We start from the raw sequence: 20,017 nt of genomic DNA, 5'->3' as shown, positions 1-20,017 counted from the left end.
CACCTTCAATCTTTCCCAGCATCAGAGTCTTTTCCAGTGAGTCAGTTCTTCACATCAGGTGGCCAAAGTATTGGAGTTTCAGTTTCAGCATCAGTCCTTCCAATGAATATTCAGGACTGATTTCCTTTAGGATGGGCTGGTTGGATCTGCCTGCAGTCCAAGGGACTCTCAAGAGTCTTCTCCAACACCACAGTTCAAAAGCATCAATTCTTCAGTGCTCAGCTTTCTTTATAGTCTTAACTCTCACATCCGTACATGACTACTGGAAAAACCAAACATTTGACTAGACAGATCTTTGTTGGCAAAGTAATGTCTCTGCTTTTTAATATGCTGTCTAGATTGGTCATAGCTTTTCTTCCAAAGGAGCAAGTGTCTTTTAATTTCATGGCTGCAGTCACCATCTGCAGTGACTTCGGAGCCCAAGAAAATAGTCTGTCAGTGTTTCCGTTGTTTCCCCATCTATTTGTCATGAAGTGATGGGACTGATGCCATGATCCTAGTTTTCTGAATGTTGAGCTTTAAGACAACTTTTTCACTCTCCTCTTTCACTTTCATCAAGAGGCTTTTTAGCTCCTCTTCACTTTCTGCCATAAGGGTGGTGTCATCTGCATATCTGAGGTTATTGATATTTCTCCTGGCAATCTTGATTCCAGCTTGTGCTTCATCCAGTCCAACGTTTCTCATGATGTACTCTGCATATAAGTTGAATAAGCAGGGTGAAAATATACAGCCTTGACATACTCCTTTCCCTATTTGGAACCAGTCTGTTGTTCCATGTCCAGTTCTAACTGTTGCTTCTTGACCTGCATACAGATTTCTCAAGAGGCAGGTCAGGTGGTCTGGCATTCCCATCTCTTGAAGAATTTTCCACAGTTTGTTGTGATCCACAGAGTCAAAGGCTTTGGTATAGTCAGTAAAGCAGAAGTAGATGTTTTTCTGGAACTCTCTTGCTTTTTTGATGATCCAGCAGATGTTGGCAATTTGATCTCTCATTTCCGTGCCCTTTCTAAATCCAACTTGAACATCTGGAAGTTCTTAGTTCACATACTGTTGAAGCCTGGCTTGGAGAATTTTGAGCATTAATTTGCTAGTGTGTGTGAAATGACTGCAATTGTACAGTAGTTTGCGCATTCTTTGGCATTGTCTTTCTTTGGGATTGGAATGAAAACTGACCTTTTCCAGTCCTGTGGCCACTGCTGAGTTTTCCAAATTTGCTGGCATATTGAGTGCAGCACTTTCACAGCATCATCTTTTAGGCTTTGAAATAACTCAACTGGAAGTCCATCACCTCCACTAGCTTTATTCGTAGTGATGATTCCTAAGGCCCACTTTACTTCTTTTAATGCTTCTTTTAGTGGCATATAAATAGTGCTCATTACAACTGTGGGCATTCTTTCCCCTATAAATGCTATATTAAAAACAATCTTTTCTTTAACACATGGCAAAAATGCTTCCCTATTATTTTTAGATAATTTGTCTCCATATAATAGCTGACTACAGAGGCCAACCAATTATAATGTTTTTACTTTTGTGGGGTTTTTTTTTGCATATATTAACTAGAGTTTAAATAAAAAATATGTCAAAAAAAAAAATATGTCAAATGACTTTGGGTTCACACTTACTCTGAGGAGCTGCCAGCTGCTATGCATGTATGCATACACATAAACAATAGAAACTCAAGAGACCAAACAAGAAAGGTCTCTAGTGACATGTGGTATGATCACGTGTGAGGCACTGGACAGAACTGGATGCCCAGAGAAAGGCAAGAGCCAGAGCAATCCTACCAGGTTCACTAGGAGATAAAGACTGGAGGACAAACCCTTTAAAACCCGCATCCTCTGGTAGAAAGGCATCCACAGCACCTCCAGGCTGGAGTTCCTGCTGCTTCAGACCCTCTACACACCAGGAGTTCATCTAGTCCAAGGTTTGGGCCCCTCAGGTTATGAACCCCACACATCTGTCTGGGGAAGACGTATGGAAGGAGAGGGAGAATTGTGAGGCAGGGAGAATCATTGTATCTCCAAGGAATTGCTGAAGGGGGCAAAAGAGCCCAGACCATGTGAAAGGTAATAATTTGGTTTTTTTGAGAACTGGATTTTGATCTTCTCATGAACTGGCAATTATTGCCTAACACATAAAAAGAACTCAATGTTATTTGAGTAAATAAATTACAGAATGACATATTAATACATTATATCAGAAATATCACAGGAAATTGCCTACATTAATGATGACTCTAAGTGTTAGAAAACCAAATATATTATGTAAAAGTTTTATTCTGACTCTACAAAAAATACTCTTGAGTTGGCCAAAAAGTTTCTTCAGGTTTCCCTGTAAGATGTTATGGAAAAATCCAAACTAACTTTTTTGGCCAACACAGTGTTATGTGTGGCCAATAATATAAGTCATTTTCCAATTTCATCTAATTTTTATGGAACAAAATAATGATTTTTTAGAATAGAGTTATCCAGTGTATTCCCACAAAGTAGAATTGGGCTTAACATTAAAAAACAATTACTAACCACTGCAACTAGCCAGTAAAACAATGGGATGCCTTCTTAGTAATGTCTACATGATAGAAAATAACCAAGCTAAGACCCAGCAAGACTTTCCAGGCATGTCATAGGAAGGGCTCCTGTAATGAATGAAAGATTTTAACCTCTAAGGTCCTTTTTTAATTCTAAGATTCTGTAAGACTGTTTCAGGGTTTTAGACATTCAGAGTAAAAAGCTATCTAAATACAGTTTTATATTCTCCAGAGACATTTCCACGCATTCTATGTTTGATTTGGGGGGATTGAATTTCTGTTGCTGCTGCTGCTGCTGCTGCTAAGTCACGACAGTCGTGTCCAACTCTGTGCGACCCCATAAGTGGCAGCCCACCAGGCTCCCCCGTCCCTGGGATTCTCCAGGCAAGAACACTGGAGTGGGTTGCCATTTCCTTCTCCAATGCATGAAAGTGAAAAGTGAAAGTGAAGTCACTCAGTTGTGTCCGATGCTTAGCAACCACATGAACTGCAGCCTACCAGGCTCCTCTGTCCATGGGATTTTCCAGGCAAGAGTACTGGAGTGGGGTGCCATTGCCTTCTGTTAAGTCATGCCAAAGATGCAGCACTAGAAAACATTTATTAATTTTTTCCTAAAATAATTTAGTTAATATATCCTGATTTAGATCAAGTATTGTAAAAATCCAATTTGGTGTTATTATTTTTAATAGATTCCTAAATTGTTCCTTCCATTTTTAGAAAGACTTGGCTTTTTCTCTGTAAGACATGAAGCATAAAGCATTAAGCATAAAGATTCATCTCCTAAAATTTACATCAAAACATCTGTGAAATTTATTGCTGAGCAGACATACAGTAGATGTTAATTATGTCATAGTGAGGTTAGCCTTTGAGAGGACACATGGGTCCTCCTCAGGCTGAGAGACTACAAAGAATGGCTATTTGAATCATTCCATTTAAGAGCTACCAGATAAAGACTATTTCAGTGTTTTCTCATTGTTTCTTAGGATAATGATAGAAGATACAAGGGAAAAACATCCAGCAACAAAAAATAGGTTATGTGGTCAATTTAGTTTTGTGAGCTCTGACTTTAAAAAATTAACCAGTTTTCCCTCATTTTTAATTTCCCAATATGCATTATGAAGAGGACATAGTGTGCAGTATTTCCACATATATTTGTTCATAGAAATCTCTTATTTACAAAGCCCATTTGGTATAGATGAATCATAATGCTATTTATAAGTATTGATTAAAACATATGCATACACATATACTCATGAATTTTTAGAGTTTGTTTTCTTTCAGAAATGATGGCATGGGTATTTTTTCTGTTCATTGTTGTACCCCTGGTGCCTGGTGCTCAATATTTATTGAATGAAAAAATCAGCAATTGTGCTAGTGCTAAAAAAACCCAAAACAATCCATTCTGTTATTCTTCTCACCATTTCCCTTCTTCCCACTTAACCCCTCTCATAATAATAAGACCCTAGTGTATTAGCAGGTTTTAGAGTTGTTCATGGCCTAACTTGATCCTCACAAAAACACAGGTAGAGATATCTTGTTGTTCTTATCAATGGAGAAAATTGAGGCTCCAGGAGGTGAAAAACTCACACAAAGCCTCATCACTAATTATTAGGACAAAAATCCCTGTTTCAGGTTTTCATAGCCAGTCAGTTCTCTACTGTCCATCAGCACTTATGCCAGCTTCAGAGGTCAGATCAAGAAGAGACAAAGCTGAGCAATTTCCTCTGCACTGGACTCCTTCTCCTTCCCCTACTTGTACTGTGACATTGTATGTTTTATAAACCCCCCATGTAATTTCTATTTCTTTAGTATCTTCTTTCAGTCTTTGTTACCATTTTTATCTTCAGTAGTATCACAGGTACAAACCAACACTCTAACTCTGGTAAGACTGTCCAAGTTTTGAAAAATAAGATTCTTCTATAATATTAGACCATTATGGATCCAGGGCCCTAGAAGAATTTCAGGAGAGCAATTATTCCTGTAGTAATCAAATGTTATATCACCAAAACACATTTTTGTCTACACTGTTTTTAAGAATCTCCTTTAGGTGGCCTACATCAGTGTTTAATCTCTTATACAGTGAAAAATCCTTCCCCGTATCTAGACACATTTTCTCTGGATATGTGTTAAACCTATTTTGTCTGTTTCTATTCCAAGTGGAAATGAAGGACATATGTTTTTTTTTCTTCCTGTGTATTACTTATAACCTAAAGAATACATGGACCTCTCTTTTTTCTCTCCTACTTCTCTTCAAAAGCATCAATTCTGCGGTGCTCAGCTTTCTTCACCATCAAACTCTCACATCCATACATGACCACTGGAAAAACCATAGCCTTGACTATACGGACCCTTTGTTGGCAAAGCAATGTCTCTGCTTTTAAATATGCTATCTAGGTTGGTCATAACCTTCCTTTCAAGGAGTAAGTGTCTTTTAATTTCATGGCTGTAATCACCATCAGCAGTGATTTTGGAGCCCAAAAATATAAAGTCTGACACTGTTTCCATTGTTTCCCCATCTATTTGCCATGAAGTGATGGGACCAGATGCCATGATCTTAGTTTTCTGAATGTTGAGCTTTAAGCCAACTTTTTCACTCTCCTCTTTCACTTTCATCAAGAGGCTCTTTAGTTCTTCTTCACTTTCTGCCATAAGGGTGGTGTCATCTGCATATCTGAGGTTATTGATATTTCTCCCGGCAATCTTGATTCCAGCTTGTGTTTCTTCCAGCCCAGCATTTCTCATGATGTACTCTGCGTATAAGTTAAATAAGCAGGGTAACAATATACAGCCTTGACGTGCTCCTTTTCCTATTTGGAACCAGTCTGTTGTTCCATGTCCAGTTCTAACTGTTGCTAGTCAAGGCTATGGTTTTTCCAGTGGTCATGTATGGATGTGAGAGTTGGACGGTGAAGAAAGCTGAGTGCCGAAGAATTGATGCTTTTGAACTGTGGTGTTGGAGAAGACTCTTGAGTGTCCCTTGGACTGCAAGGAGATCCAACCAGTCCATCCTAAAGGAGATCAGTCCTGGGTGTACATTGGAAGGACTGATGTTGAAGCTGAAACACCAATACTTTGGCCACCTCATGCAAAGAGTTGACTCACTGGAAAAGACCCTAATGCTGGGAAGGATTGAGGGCAGGAGGAGAAGGGGATGACAGAGGATGAGATGGTTGGATGGCATCACCGACTCGATGGACATGGGTTTGGGTAAACTCCGGGAATTGGTGATGGACAGGGAGGCCTGGTGTGCTGCAGTTCATGGGGTTGCAAAGAGTCGGACAAGACTGAGCGACTGAACTGACTGAACTGAACTTCTCTTCAACCATTGCAAATAAACTTGAACATTAAATATATATACTATTTAAATTAGAGACTTTAAAATGATTAATTTTCTCTCTTGCTTTTAAAGTAATTGAGTGTTTTGATTATTTTTGTTTTCAGGAAGAGATTTTATAGGTGTAACTTAGCAAATATATAATCATTGTTTAACCCTTTGTTCTATTAAATGCTTTGAGCCAAGGAGAATAATGGACACTATTCTTACCAGAGTAAGTCTTGGTCTGATTCACCAGAGCATAAGAGGTAAGCATGGGGCTGTTAGAGGGTCAGTTCAAAGCAGCACATCTTAGTGTGGAAATGTAGATGGTTCTGGACTGCTCCTTGACCCCATTAGAGCCAGACCTTTATAAATCCCAGAGGAACAAAGTTGTTATCCAAGGAGAACTGTGTGAAAAAGAGAAGTGTAGAGATGGATCTCAGCAGAAGTATATGCTTTAGAGAGGCAGGGACTTTCTATGAACACAGTATCATATCACTGAAGGCAAAGAGTTAGGCTGTGTTCAGGTTATGGGGAGAGCAGGCCAAAGGGTCAGAAACATAAGGTCTAGTTTGAGAACAGGATGAGCTCAGGCAGATTACATTATAAAATGCCTCTGAGATTTCTTCATCCATAGAGAACTTTCATATTTCTGATTACATAATAACTGTAACACCTCAATACTCATTACAGTTTACTTTTTTGCGCCTTATTTTTTTAAGTGTTTATGGATAAACAACAGTTCTAAATCTGGAACATCCTTGTCATCTGATCATTTTTTTCTTATACAAGTTTTTTTTTCTCTCCTTGAGAAAGAAACACCTCACTTCTTTTATACGTTAATTAAACTCCATAGATTGATCATTTATTCATTCATGTAGCTAATGTTAGCTAAGTGTTTATCATGGGCCAAACACTATTCTAAATGTTGGGAACATAACACTTAACACTTCAATCCTGCTCTCGGGTCATCTGTCATCTAAACTGATTGGGTTAGGTTAGCGTGAACTACTGCATTCCTTCTAGCAATTAATTTGTTAGTTTCAAGAAATGCTTGGCATGTGATGCAATGCATGTGAGTTAAATAAGTCAAATAAACAACACAGTTTAATGATCTACATGTCAGGAACTCGGCTAGATGCTACAGAGAGTCCAGAGGGCAATGTAACAGGGTTTCTAAAATTAAGAAGAAAACCTCCGAGGGGAATAGGCCACTAACAAAATCACTTAATAATCCAAACCAGGTTTATCACAGGGCAATGCTGTGGGTTTAGGGGAGGGAGAGGGCACTTGATGGTAGGAATGAGCCAAGAAGACACTGGAGGAACAAAGACCTAGCTTGACATTGACGGATGGGTAGGAATTGTATAGTCATCAACAAGCAGAGAATCAAAGAAAAACCATAAACCTTGAGCAAAGTGGTATAGCAATTGCCTTATTTGTATCCCTGTCTTCTACAGATAGCTAATAAAAATTAATTGGCTTTCACCGACTGTCCCCAGAAAACAATAGTAAAAGTTTTGGTAATCACAGAGAGTATAAGACTTCCTGATCATTATCACTGTGCTCTTTCATTTTGAGGATACAGTGGAAAAATCCAGACACCTCCCTTCCTCCCAACCTCCACCTTAAATGAGTTCTGTCAGTGCTGTTCAATTATAACCTCAGGCAGAAGGAAATAGAGTCACCCAGGTGCCATTCCAGGGCTACGACCGTCCATTTAAGACCATTCCCCCTCGCAGAGGAGACATGGAAGCAAAAGTTAAGACACAGTATGGATGAGAAGTGCCTGGTCTTTGCAGTCTATTGTGATTTGCAGTCCTTCCCCCCATCAGTGAGAGGGTTGACCTGCATTCCCACCCTACTTCTCTTCTTTGATCCCTCAGCTGGCTTCCGGGTCTTATGCCTGCTCTCCTCACTAGCCCTTTTCTTGGCTGGTTCAGCTGAGTTTACACTCAACAGGCAGTTCTTTCTCCGTCAATTAACGGCTATTGAGATTAGCTCCTTACTGGCCTCTGAGGACCAAGAAAGCATCCAAAGGCAGCTAAGCCATAGGTAGTTTCCATGGAGCTTTGCAGCCTGGAGGTAGAGGGGACAACTTCACTTCTGGAAACACCTTAATTGCCACAATAGCTCTTTAACACACCACTCAGAATAATGAACACAATTGTTTCTAGCTTTCACTGAAAACAATAGATTAATTTCACTGGACTGCAAGTGAGATGGGGTTAAAGCAAGCTGAGAGTAGCAAAAGCATGCTCCCACTTGCAGCCAACCTCACAGAAATGAGATCCAGGAATAGCCTTTAAGTGTCTCCCATTGTTCCATCATCAAGCAGGTAGCATGTTTTAAAACTGTGTTTTTACTTTGAGAGTATGTTTTTAACAGTTTTTTGTTACATTTTTATTGTAAAATAAATGAAGAGAACCAAATTAAATGAATGTAAGAACCACAAAGCTCAACAAAGACAACTTTGCCAGCCCCCCAGAAGCTTCTCCGTGCTCCCTGCCCCAGTCACACCCTCACCCCTCCTCCAAAGGTAACCACTATCTTGACTTTTATAGTAATTAGTTGTTAGTATCTCTTTCTAGTTTTATACCCAAGAATGTTTCATTAGACATGAGAATTTTCATCTCCTGCATTCTTTTCAATTTGGATGCCTTTTAACTCCCTTTGATTTGTAAATTCCTCCTCCATCTTTTTTCTTTACAATTTATCTTTTGAAGAACATGGGTTGCTCGATTATATTCTCCCACCATTTGGATTTTCCCAATTGAAGGTGTACAGTGTGATTCAGCATATTCTCCTGTGTTCCTGCATATCAGCCACTGGGTCCAGAGGCTTGATTAGACTCAAGTCCCACGCCTTAGGCAAAGCAGTAGATAGAATGACTGTAGACTGTCTTTGCATAGAGGTTGGGGTGCCCCTGCCCTTTCAGTCCTCACTCTGTTCTCTGTGTACTCCCCTGTTCTTGGATTGGGGCCCCCCTGCCCCAAGTTCCAGCTGCTATCTCAAATTGGCCCTCGAGACTGTCCACTGAGTACCCATTGGGTATTCTAGAGCTCGCTGGCTCTCAAATCTGTCAGATGTCCCCCTGCTTCTCTTCCAAACAGGCATCAATTACACAAAAGCCTGGTGGCTGTTGGTGGTCACTCCTGCATACTCATGGTTAGGGGTTCAGGGCTCCCCTCGGCACTAGTTATATGGTAAATGCTTTCCCTGGTCTTCTGGTTTCACCAAGTGGTTTCTCTGTAAGTCCTTTTGTGGACATAGGAAGATTCAAAAATTAGGCTGACTATTCTGAGCCATCTTCCCAGAATTTTAGTATGTTTTTTTATCATATGGATTGTATATTTGAAACAATAGATCCTTGTGTTTTAATTAGAAAACTACTTGATATTCATAAAATCACTTTACTAGCAACTTTGGGAAAACATGCTTATTCTGTATATTGATAGATTTTTATCTGGTTTTTTTTTTTTTTTTGGTCATTCCACAGTTAAATTGCCGCCAGAATCCTATTTGTAGCTCTGACCTCATTCTTAGCCATACACACACAGTCACTTCTTTTGCTAATATTTCAGTCCAGATCTATAACCGTTCTCACTCCCAAACTCCTTCACACATAAATGGTAATGACACAAAGAAATTTTCTGTTTAAATAGACTGTTGAAAGCTCACTCCTGAGCATGGTTTTATTTCCTACCTGACTTCCTAAATACAGTGTTCTGACTGTCTTTATTACCAAATTCCAAGTGTTCTTTCCCACTTATTCACAGGTCCTTTGATCCCTCAGCACACAGATGCCTGATTCCCAGGCTTCCAGACCTTTGATTTGCTTCTGATGCTTTAACAAACCTCAGCTCATTGATCTGCGACCTCTGCACATCTCTTCATGGAGTTGGTCTTTTCTTAATCCTACACTGGACTGGCTGGCCCCATTGTCATTCATGCCCTGACATTGTAAATACCACACTGTATATCATCCGGTGGCCTGCTTTTTCCAGCAATATTATACAAAACTTCAGTTGTCATTTAAAAATCTTTGAAAGGATCAGTTTTAAAGAATGCATCATTTCCTACCATAGGCTAAACTGTAGTTAACCATGCATCTAACACTTGGTTACTTTCAGTTATTTTTCAATTAAGAAAAACAACTAAGAGTTTCAATTGCATGTACTTTTGTACCAGAAAAAAAAAAATAGCAGCTACAGCTCTGAGTTTAGTTGCATATTTGCTTGTAGATACTTTACACTTGACTGGGGTGGTAGAAGTTTTGGGGGATCACTTTTATCTTTATCCTAAGGGCTTCCCCTTCTTCTGACTTCTGATTCCCCCAGAATAAGCTCTAGTTCTATATCTTTTTTTTTTTTAATTCAAGTCAAGTTGATTTATAATATTGTGTTAGTTCAAAGCATACAGAAAAGTGATTCAGTTTTATATATATGGGCTACTCAGGTGGCACTAGTGGTAAAGAACCCACCTGCCAATACAGAAGACATAAGAGATTTGGGTTCAATCCCTGTTATATGTTTATATATGTATGTGTGTGTGTGTATTTCAAATTATTTTCCACTTGAGGTTATCACAAGATACTCCAGAGTCTATTCCCCTGCCCCCGTGTGCTCCATTACTGAAGCCCCATGTAGTTTGCAGTGCTGGGGTAGGCATGGTGGTCACACACAGTAATTATCAAAATCCCCATCCTAAAGAAGTTTATAGTTTACTTAATCGGAAGTACATGCATTTTATATACAAATAACTGTATCAGAATAGAAAATACTAAAAGCTTTAAGTAGATTATAAACAAAGTTATATCAAAGGAGAGATTATTTGCTGGTGGAGGGCTTCCTGTAGGAAATGGCTTTGACCTCAGTCTCAAATCCTGCATTTACTTTTTTTTTTTTTAACTTGAAAATATAATACATGGAACTTGACATTTTTTAGGGCAGTGGTATTCAGTTCTGTGGCAAATTTTGCATTGTGAATTCAATCAGTGTTAGGCACTGACAGAGGACTAATTTTAAATAATTTAAACAAAGAGGGAAATGAATTGTAAAAATGCCGGCAACTCTTTGGCGAGAACTGAGCCACACAGTGAGGGATGTATCAGACCAGGGAGATTACTGGAAGCTAGTATTTAAATTGCTTCAGAACTCTGTCTCTTCTCTGTGTTTCTCATGTTTGCCCCTTTATCAGAGTAGGATGCAATGTTTCCTTTAAAAAAAAAAAAAAGTAATTTGCCATGCTCTACCTTACCATGGAGTTTCTCAACATTGTTGGAACTTATGAAGTTGTTAGAGTGGTGGCAGTTATAAAGAATACAGTCACTGGGAATTGCTTCTGAGCCCCTTTGCTTTTTTCCTGATGGTTTCAGACAAATAGTTGATTTTGTATTTTTATGTGTGTTTACTTCAAAACATAAAAACTCCTCAAAAGCGTTTATTCTCTAGGGGGAAAAATGCCAATATCTCTTCAGCTGTCAAAATAGTAAGTTCAAGGTTTACCAAGAAAATAAGCATTAACAGAGTGGATATGTAAATTATTCTTCTTAATTAAATCTAAGGCTTAGGTCAATCAAAACTAAAATCAAATTAATATAGTCAAAATAATTTCCTTTAAAACAAGATATAATGATATTTGCTATAAATATAAAATGGATTTTAAAAAAATAAAGTAGATCTTACTCAAATTAAAATAGAAAAAATGTAAAGAAAGGAATTAACATTCATTAGCACCTAACATGTGTTAGACAGTAAGTTTGGCCTGTGTTACCTCATTTTGTCCGTTTCATCTGGCGAATGAGATGTGATTATTTTAGCTCCACAGATAAAGAAACTGAGTCTCAGAGATGCGAAAGTGATCACCCAGTGCCAAAGCTAATAAACAGTGGAGCCCAAAGTCAAACCCAAATCTAATTACAAATTCAGAATAAAAATTACAGGAATCTTCAAGTACAGTTTTCAGATAACTATTTTTTTCCATTTCTCTATAACTAGAAAGTGCAGTGCACTCATTTCGTGGGTTTTTGCTCCCACCAACACCTAGTAAAGTGGCAGGTTTAATAAATTAGTGACCAAGTGAAGAAATCAGGTTTAATTCGTTTTTAAATTATATACAGTAACTCAGTATTTATATATCCAGATTTCAAAGTCTTACTCAGTCCTGTAAAATGATCAGTAAGCAAAACAGACTAAAGTAAATAAAGAAAAGGAAAAAAGAAAACACAGAGGGTTTCCTGAATTTAAGAACTCTAACTACGTTTACTGTACTTGCTAGGAAGTAGAACCATATCTATTCTCTATTTCTTTTCTGAAATGTTATTCATTCTGCCCATTACAATTCTGTCCATATTATTATGCTCTCTCACTGCATTACCTTAGATTAGACCAGTTCTTGATGAAAAGGTCAGAGCAATATATTACTGAGCGCCAGTGCCTTTTCTGCAGAGGAGTTCATTTTTGTACACCCACCTCCTGCAGAGTAGCCTCCTCAAAGTGATGGGGAGAGTTACCTTTTCCTATTAGAACACTGGCCTGCAGTTCTTTAACCTTTGACCCGCAGTGAAGTCTATTATATTAAACGATCTCTCAGCTATATACTCTGAACCTAGGAGCTACTACTGTGGTTATCTCTTGGATCTGTTTTCATTCTTGTCCATAACAAAACTGATTTTTTTTTTTTAATGCCTTTTACTGCTGCTTCTTGAAAATATTCTGCTGGGTGAGCATTCTTGACTGATTACCCTAAAGAAGTCAGTTCTGTCTTCTGCTGTCACCTAGGTACCTTTTACCAGATCACTGTGGACACCACTCCATCTACCCATCAATCGCACATTACCAGTCTCCCCCTCAACACTTTTATTACTTGCTCACATGGTGTCTTCAGCCATTTGTTCATGATATCTGCTTGGTGGGGTGGATAACATCCTGGTCAAAATGGCAGCCACATCAGTGAAGTATGAAGGGAGAGCACAGGGTTTTAAATCAGTGAATTGAACTCACTATCTGTACTTTCCTGCTCTGCTCTTCTGATTATTTTTTATATATTTAAACACTTTAATTAACAAGTGATAGATTCTCATTGAGAACAAATCAGTATATGGAAAAGCTAATACATACACTCAGCCAACCCCACTCCTCCTGTGTGCACTTTTATGTGTATTCTCCCAGACCTTTTAATCATGCACATGTAAAATTTACGTTCTTCTTTCTCCCCCTCAAAACTGGGTGATGTGCATACTATTGTGCTATTTGATTTTTCATACACATCTTTTCATGTCTCATATACAGATTTCCCTCCTTTAGAATGGATTAATAATATCCCATAAGATATATGATGGTGTACTATTTTATTACTTATAAACATATAGGTTGCTTCTATTTTTTTTAGCCATTATAAAAATGTTTCCATGAAATCTTTAGTTATGCACTTCTTTGTGTATTTATGAAAATATTTCTGTGTGACAGGTTCATAGCAAAGAAATTTCTAGGTCAAATGAAGTGATTTAATATTCTAATAAACAACCACAATGATAATACAGAGGACTTTCTATAAGTGCTTCTGTAAATTCTTTACAGGTAATAACATTTAATCTTTACAACAATTGAGTGAGGCAGGTACTACTGTTATTCTTATTTTACAGATGAGGGAACTGAAGCACAAAGAGGTTCAGTAACTTAACCAAGGTCCACAGCTAATATGTGGTAGATCCTGAATTCAAATCTAAGGAATGTGGCCTGGATTCTTTCTATGCACATCACCTCCAAAACTTGCTTTCCAATTAATTTTTATATTAGTTATCCTGCCAGCTTTGCCAAGTGTGGATATTATTAAAATTTTTAGATAATTACAGTTTTTTAATTTAACATTAAAACTATCTAAATCTTGGTGTAATTTCATGATGCAATAAAGTTCAGTCAGTAGAATAAACACAAGGATATAAAATGAGGCAGAATATTAAGTGCCAAAAGGGTGGTATGGATAAGAACAGAGAAGTGGCTGCAAGTGAGAATAAACAGCGTAGGCTGGAGTGACTGGGAAAGCCATAGAGATGGCAGGGCTTGGATGGAGGGTAGGAGCTTGGATGGAGGGTAGTACTTAAGTATATGGAAGGTTTGCAGAAAGGGATATTGTTGAGTTAGTGTGGGGTGAATTTGATCATAATTGATGGAGGCAGTATTTCTAAAGCCAAGAGTTACTTAGGGAATTTAGAATTTCCCATCAAAACAACAGGAACCCTTGGTTCTAGGAGAAGAAGAGTAGTAAGATGAAATCTGTACGCCAGGAAATTTAGTCCTGCTAAGTGATATAAAATATAATAGAAGTGTATGAAAGCACAATGTCTTTTTGGAAGGTGATGGATATATCTAGATTTGGTGATGAGGTTCCAAACTAAGGGACTGGAATACTGAAGTACAGACTGAATCAAATAAACTCTGTTATGAATGATGAACAAGATGAACTTATTGGTTAGGATCAGCAAATAAAGCAGAAAGGGTAAGTTCCATGAGGTTTTCAATGATTTGAACTTGGACAGCAGGAAGAATGGTGTCATCTGGTTGGAAATGGGGATGCTGAGAACTACAATAGGTTGAGAACACCATATGTTAGTTTTTAGAGTTGATGAGATTAAACTAGAGGGAAAACATCTAGCAAGGATATCTGTTAGACAATTGGAAATGGAGTTCATTTGGAAGATGAGGATAAGGATTAGAAATAAATTTTTAAAGTTTAATAAAGATGAAAGCTGAAACTGTAAAACTATAGAAAGGGTAATGAGAAAAGAGAGCAGAGAGCCACGGGGTGTTACTGGGGAATGACACATAACAAAAAACTGAAAGAAGAAGGTGGCTACAGAGATGGCAAAAAGGACTGAACCGGAGAAGGAAACAGTGCATCAAGAAAGTAGACAATGAAGGAAGCCAAGGGGGATAAGACTACAAGGAGGTAATCAACCGTGTCAAAGCTAAAGACATGGAAAAATGGCACGGAACTGGAAGAGGATATATATTTATGTAGTTTAAAGAGAGATCATTGGAGATGCTCAAAATTTCCGGTAGAGTTTGCTGTAAGATGACAAGAGATGATTGAAAACTTGATTGGAAATAAGTGATTAAATATGAATGGTACCTTCAAGAATTTCATAATTAAATATGAGGAAGAAGATAACATCTAAAGAAGTCAGAAGGTCGATGCCTAGGCTGGTTGAGTTTTTTTACAAGTATTTCTGAGTTCATCTCTGGGGGAACTTGTAGGATCCTGAAAGGTTAAATTATTTTTAATATCATTATCAAACTCTTCTGCAAAATATATGGATATACTGTTTCAACCTCTATAATCAGAAGTGAAAAATTCCTATTTATTGATAAATTTTGTGTTTTAGCCAATATGAAATAAAAATTTATGGACACAAGTTTTAAAACATTGTTTTAACTAGTTTCTTCTGTTTTGATTATAAAAGTAATAGATACATATTGGAGAATAGAAAATATAAAACAACATGAAAAAGGAAAAAGTTTATAATTTACTAAACTTTTGATTTATTTTCCTGCAACTTCATTGTATCCTTATTTTGAATACTTCAGAAGCTTTATACAAAATATGTATCCCTTTCATATAGCATACCTACATAAGTATTTTATATAACTTGTCAATATGTCAAGCTTATATCCAATCATATAATTCATAATTTATATATTTCCCAATTACAAAATACTTAAATTTATTTCTCATTTTAAGTCAATATTTTAAGTAAATTTAAAATACTAAAAATTTACTAAAAAATTTCCAGGTAAACTTCTTCCGTATTTAGAATTATGTTTTGAATAGAATTCTAGAAACAGAATTATGAAATCCAAAGATCTGAATATCTAGAAGGCATGTAATACCCAAGTAGCTTTCCAACTAAAATTTGTTCCAGTGAAAAGTTGATTAGAATATTAGACTTTTCCACAAAATCTCTAGTATAAGGTGGTTGTTTTTGTTTAAAATGTTTGTTAATATATCAGGTAATATAATTAATTTGATTACAAAAAGAAATATTTAAAATATTTATCAACTAGTTGAATTTCTCTTTTTGTGAATTGTCTATAATCTTTATTCATTTTTAATGGTGCTTTTGAGTTGATCAATTTGTGTTTCTTTTACATATTAAAGATAGTAACCCTCTATATCATTTGTTGCAAATATTTTCTCACTCAACCGATTACATGTACAGGATGTCTTTTGACCTACAAATATTGTCAGATGTTTGCCTTTGTGATTTATATCCTTAACTGTAAGCCTGTGGAGACTTCCACATGTAAATGTAAAATAAAATTCATCTATATTTTCTTTTTTCTGTTGGATTTTTCAATTTAAACTTAATTTATCAAAATTTGTTTACAGTATATGATATATAATAAGGCTATAAAGCTTTTCTCCAAATAGTAACTGATTCTACCACCAATTATTAAATAATTCTGCCCTGTACCACTGATAATTCTTTTGCCATTATATCTTAAATTTATTGGAATTATGTTTCTGGACCTTTTCTCCTATTCTGTCTGACCATTTATAGCCCAGGATTAAACTAATTTATTTATTGTTGCTTAATAAAGTATTTTAATATTTATGAGAATAATACATTTTCATTTCTCTCTTTTTAAATAAGTCCTTAGTTATTCATTTAGTGTTTTTAAAAGTTCTTAGTAACTTTTAATAAGTTCTGTCCTTAGTTTCTATTGTCATTACTTCTCAAATTAGCTTTGGGTTGTATAAAAAAAATTAAGTCTTTGGGATTCTGATGAAAATTGCAGTAAATCTATAACTAAATATCCAAACAAGTGATATCCTTAAGGCATTTTTCCTTAACTTTAAACTTTATTCATTGTTTTGTGCCTAAATCACATTTCATTGTTTTATCACATTTTAATTAACTTTATTTCGGTATATACCTTTTTATTTTTTTTCTAGCTGCTTTAAGAATGACATATTGTCATCCAAAATCATGTAACTTTATTATGTTTTAATCTCTCAAGGAACATTCTTTTCAATTTGTCAAGTGTTAGTTATTACAAAAAAATTAATGTCACCATTTCCAGAAACTATACTGTATTTTCTGTTTTTAATCATTGCCTTTATATAAACTTTCAGACTTTGTGTTTATTCTTATTTTATATAGTCTTATTTTGTTTTCAGTTTTGAAAGGAAATTTCTAATGATTCAGTTGTTGTTTTAAAAGAAATGTTCTTTACCACAGCTAGGAGCCATCCTTCAAATATGAGTAACTAAGAGATTTTTTTCATGAATGGGCACTGAAATTTATCAAATGCTTTTTCAGAATTCATGAGATATTAGATATTTATTAGATATTAGTGATATTTATTAGAATACTTAAAACACCATTTATCATTAAGATAAATCCTACTCTGTGATAGGGTTGCATTTTTAACACTATTTCATTGAGAATTTTTGTAATTATATGTATAAATTGGTTTAGTTAGGTTTTCTTTTTATACTACACATGTTTTGTCTCAATGTTATATATAAAACTAACTATGGAGATTATTATCTTGTCCTCTATTCAAAAGCAATAGAATTGAAAAAGAAAAACCAAAGTCCTTATATGTAAACAACACAATTACTTCCATAGAAAGCATAGGGAAATCTATAGAGAAACTATTGGAACTAATAAGAATTTTCCATTAGATTGTTCACTATAAAATCAGTTTACGAAGTCAGCAGCATAACTTTACACAATTAATAGCTAACTAGAATAGGAAATAAAATAGAAATTCATTTAAAATAGGAATAAAACAGTAGAATACTTACAAATAAATTTTGCAAAATATGTATAAAATCTCTAAAAGTATTTGAAATTTTACTCAAGGTAAGATTTATGAGGAGAAGAGGATGACAGACAATGAAATGGTTGGATGGCATCATCAACTCGATGGACATGAGTTTGAGTAAGCTCCGGGGGTTGGTGATGGACAGGGAAGCCTGCAATGCTGCAGTCCATGGGGTCACAAAGAGTCAGACATGACTGAGCGACTGAACTGAACTGAATACCCACAATCCCAAACTCCCAGAACCTCTATAATTAAGGGTTTGCCATGAGCTGCTACAAAGCAAATTTAAGTCCATAGTCATCTATTTGGGCTTCCCTGGTGACTCGGTGGTAAAGAATCTGCCCGCAATGCAGGAGACCCGGGTTCAATCCCTGGGTTGGGAAGATCCCCGAAGGATCTTCCCAAGCCTGAAGGAGAGCATGGCAACCCACTCCAGTACTCCTGCCTGGAGAATTCCATGGACAGAGGAGCCAGGCAGGCTACAGTCCATAGGGTCGCACAGAGTCGGGCACAAATGAAGTGACTAAGCAGCAGCAGCAGCAGTCATCTATTCACATAAATTGTTTTCAGCTATTTGCACATTTTTCCTGCAAAGAGAGTCACTTGCCTCTGTAGCTACTGTATTACAAGAGAGAATACTTCTGTGTAACGAAGTCAGATGTAGATCAATACCCGTTTATTTGATAAAGAAAATCTATTGGGTTGACTATAAAGTTTGCTCAGACTTTTCCATAAGATGTTATGGGAAACCCGAACAAACATTTTTTGGCAACCCAATACATTAAGTATGCCTATAATTTTATTACTTTGCCATTGATTCACTTACACAACACTAAAACACTAAAACCTAGAAAACAAAGTTACTTTCCCATTAAACAGTTCATCCCTTCCTAACACTTACCTTCCTGTTCAATAAACACATTATCCAAATTTCTGTTCAGTCTCTCATAAAGCTCCTTCACTATGCACATACAGAGCTAGACACTGGGAATATAAAATTAAGACTATGCTTATCCTAATAAATTCAAATCTAATAAAGAAGGTGTATCTAACTGATATCCACCTGATAATTTAAATGGTGCTATTGCTCAGTGACATGCTTTCTACAACACAGCTTCCCCAGTCTGAGGTTCTTTTGGCTGAAATATGTCTCCAAGTCATATTCTGTGAGGAAATTGTGTGTGTGTGTAAAATAAATTTTCTTAGCTCTTGAATTTTTGAAAATTACTTTTTGTTTCATTCTTACATGAGAAACAACTTTCCTAGATTTAAAATTCTGTGAGCATAGACACTCTGCCTCATAACTTTATTGCTATTGCTCATTTCCTTCTGATGTTTATTTTGTGAGGAAAAATATAGGCCAGCCGAAATTCTTTGCATTTTTCTTCTTGGATACATTTCTTCTTCCTCTGATTCCTTCTTTTCTCTCCCTGCTCCTCCTCTTTTCTCCTTCTCTCCTTCTCCTCAATTTCTTCTCTTTTTACCTGGATATATATGTGTATAGTTTGTGCTTTTCAATTTTCCTAAAACAAATTGAATTCTTTAAAAGTTCAGAGCTGTTTTTAAGCTCAAGAAATTTGCTTTTATTATCATTTGATTATTTATGGTTTCTTCAGGAGCATCATTTCCAGCAATATGCTTTCACCTGAATCCTTGAGATATTGTTACCTCGTGTTGTAGAAATTATTTTCTTGAAATCCCTTAGCGTGCTTAGTCACTCAGTTGTGTCTGATTCTTTGCGACCCCATGGACTGTACCCCCCAATCAGGCTCCTCAGTCCATGGAACTCTCCAGGCAAGAATACTGGAGTGGGTGCCATACCCTCTTCCAGGAGATCTTTCCAACTCAGGGATCAAACCTGGGTCCCTTGCATTGCAGACAGATTCTTTCCATCTGAGCCACTGGGGAAACCCTTTATATGTTTCAGCTCAGTTCAGTTCAGTTGCTCAGTCATATCCAACTCTTTGTAACCCCATGGACTGCTGCGCGCCAGGCTTCCCTGTCCATCACCAACTCCCGAAGCTTGCTCAAACTCATGTCCATCAAGTCGGTGATTCCATCCAACCATCTCATCCTCTGTCATCCTCTTCTCCTCCTGCCTTCAATCTTTCCTAGCATCAGGGTCTTTTCCAATGAGTCAGTTCTTCGTATCAAGTGGCCAAAGTATTGGAGTTTCAGCTTCAGCATCAGTCCTTCCAATGAATATTTGGCACTTATTCCCTTTAGGGTTGACTGGTTTGATCTCCTTGCAACCCAAGAAACTCTCAAGAGTCTTCTCCAACACCACAGTTCAAAAGCATCAATTCTTCGGCTTATTTTCAAATAAGAAGATCCATTCAG

The 20,017-nt window shown here is 36.7% G+C and overlaps 1 protein-coding gene and 1 long non-coding RNA gene across 2 annotated transcripts in view; one reads left to right on the top strand and one right to left on the bottom strand.

The window, feature by feature from the left end:
• The window catches only part of UNC13C (unc-13 homolog C), a 1,717,543-nt gene that overhangs the window by 1,681,005 nt on the left and 16,521 nt on the right, over positions 1-20,017 (top strand). The window lies entirely within an intron of this gene.
• Positions 3,314-20,017, bottom strand: part of LOC145514874 (uncharacterized) — a 142,615-nt gene continuing 125,911 nt past the window's right edge. Inside the window, exons 4-5 of the long non-coding RNA XR_014060521.1 lie at positions 6,072-6,250; positions 3,314-4,476 (exon numbers count right to left, since the gene is read on the bottom strand). This is a non-coding gene — a long non-coding RNA (uncharacterized LOC145514874). The remainder of the gene's footprint in view (positions 4,477-6,071; positions 6,251-20,017) is intronic.

The sequence above is a fragment of the Giraffa tippelskirchi genome, chromosome 7 (genome assembly GCF_054371585.1).
Source record: "Giraffa tippelskirchi isolate mGirTip1 chromosome 7, T2T-mGirTip1v1.2.pri, whole genome shotgun sequence".
Lineage (NCBI taxonomy): Eukaryota > Metazoa > Chordata > Mammalia > Artiodactyla > Giraffidae > Giraffa > Giraffa tippelskirchi.
Note: the sequence above shows the minus strand (reverse complement) of the source record. Positions and strands in the feature narration are given on the sequence as shown.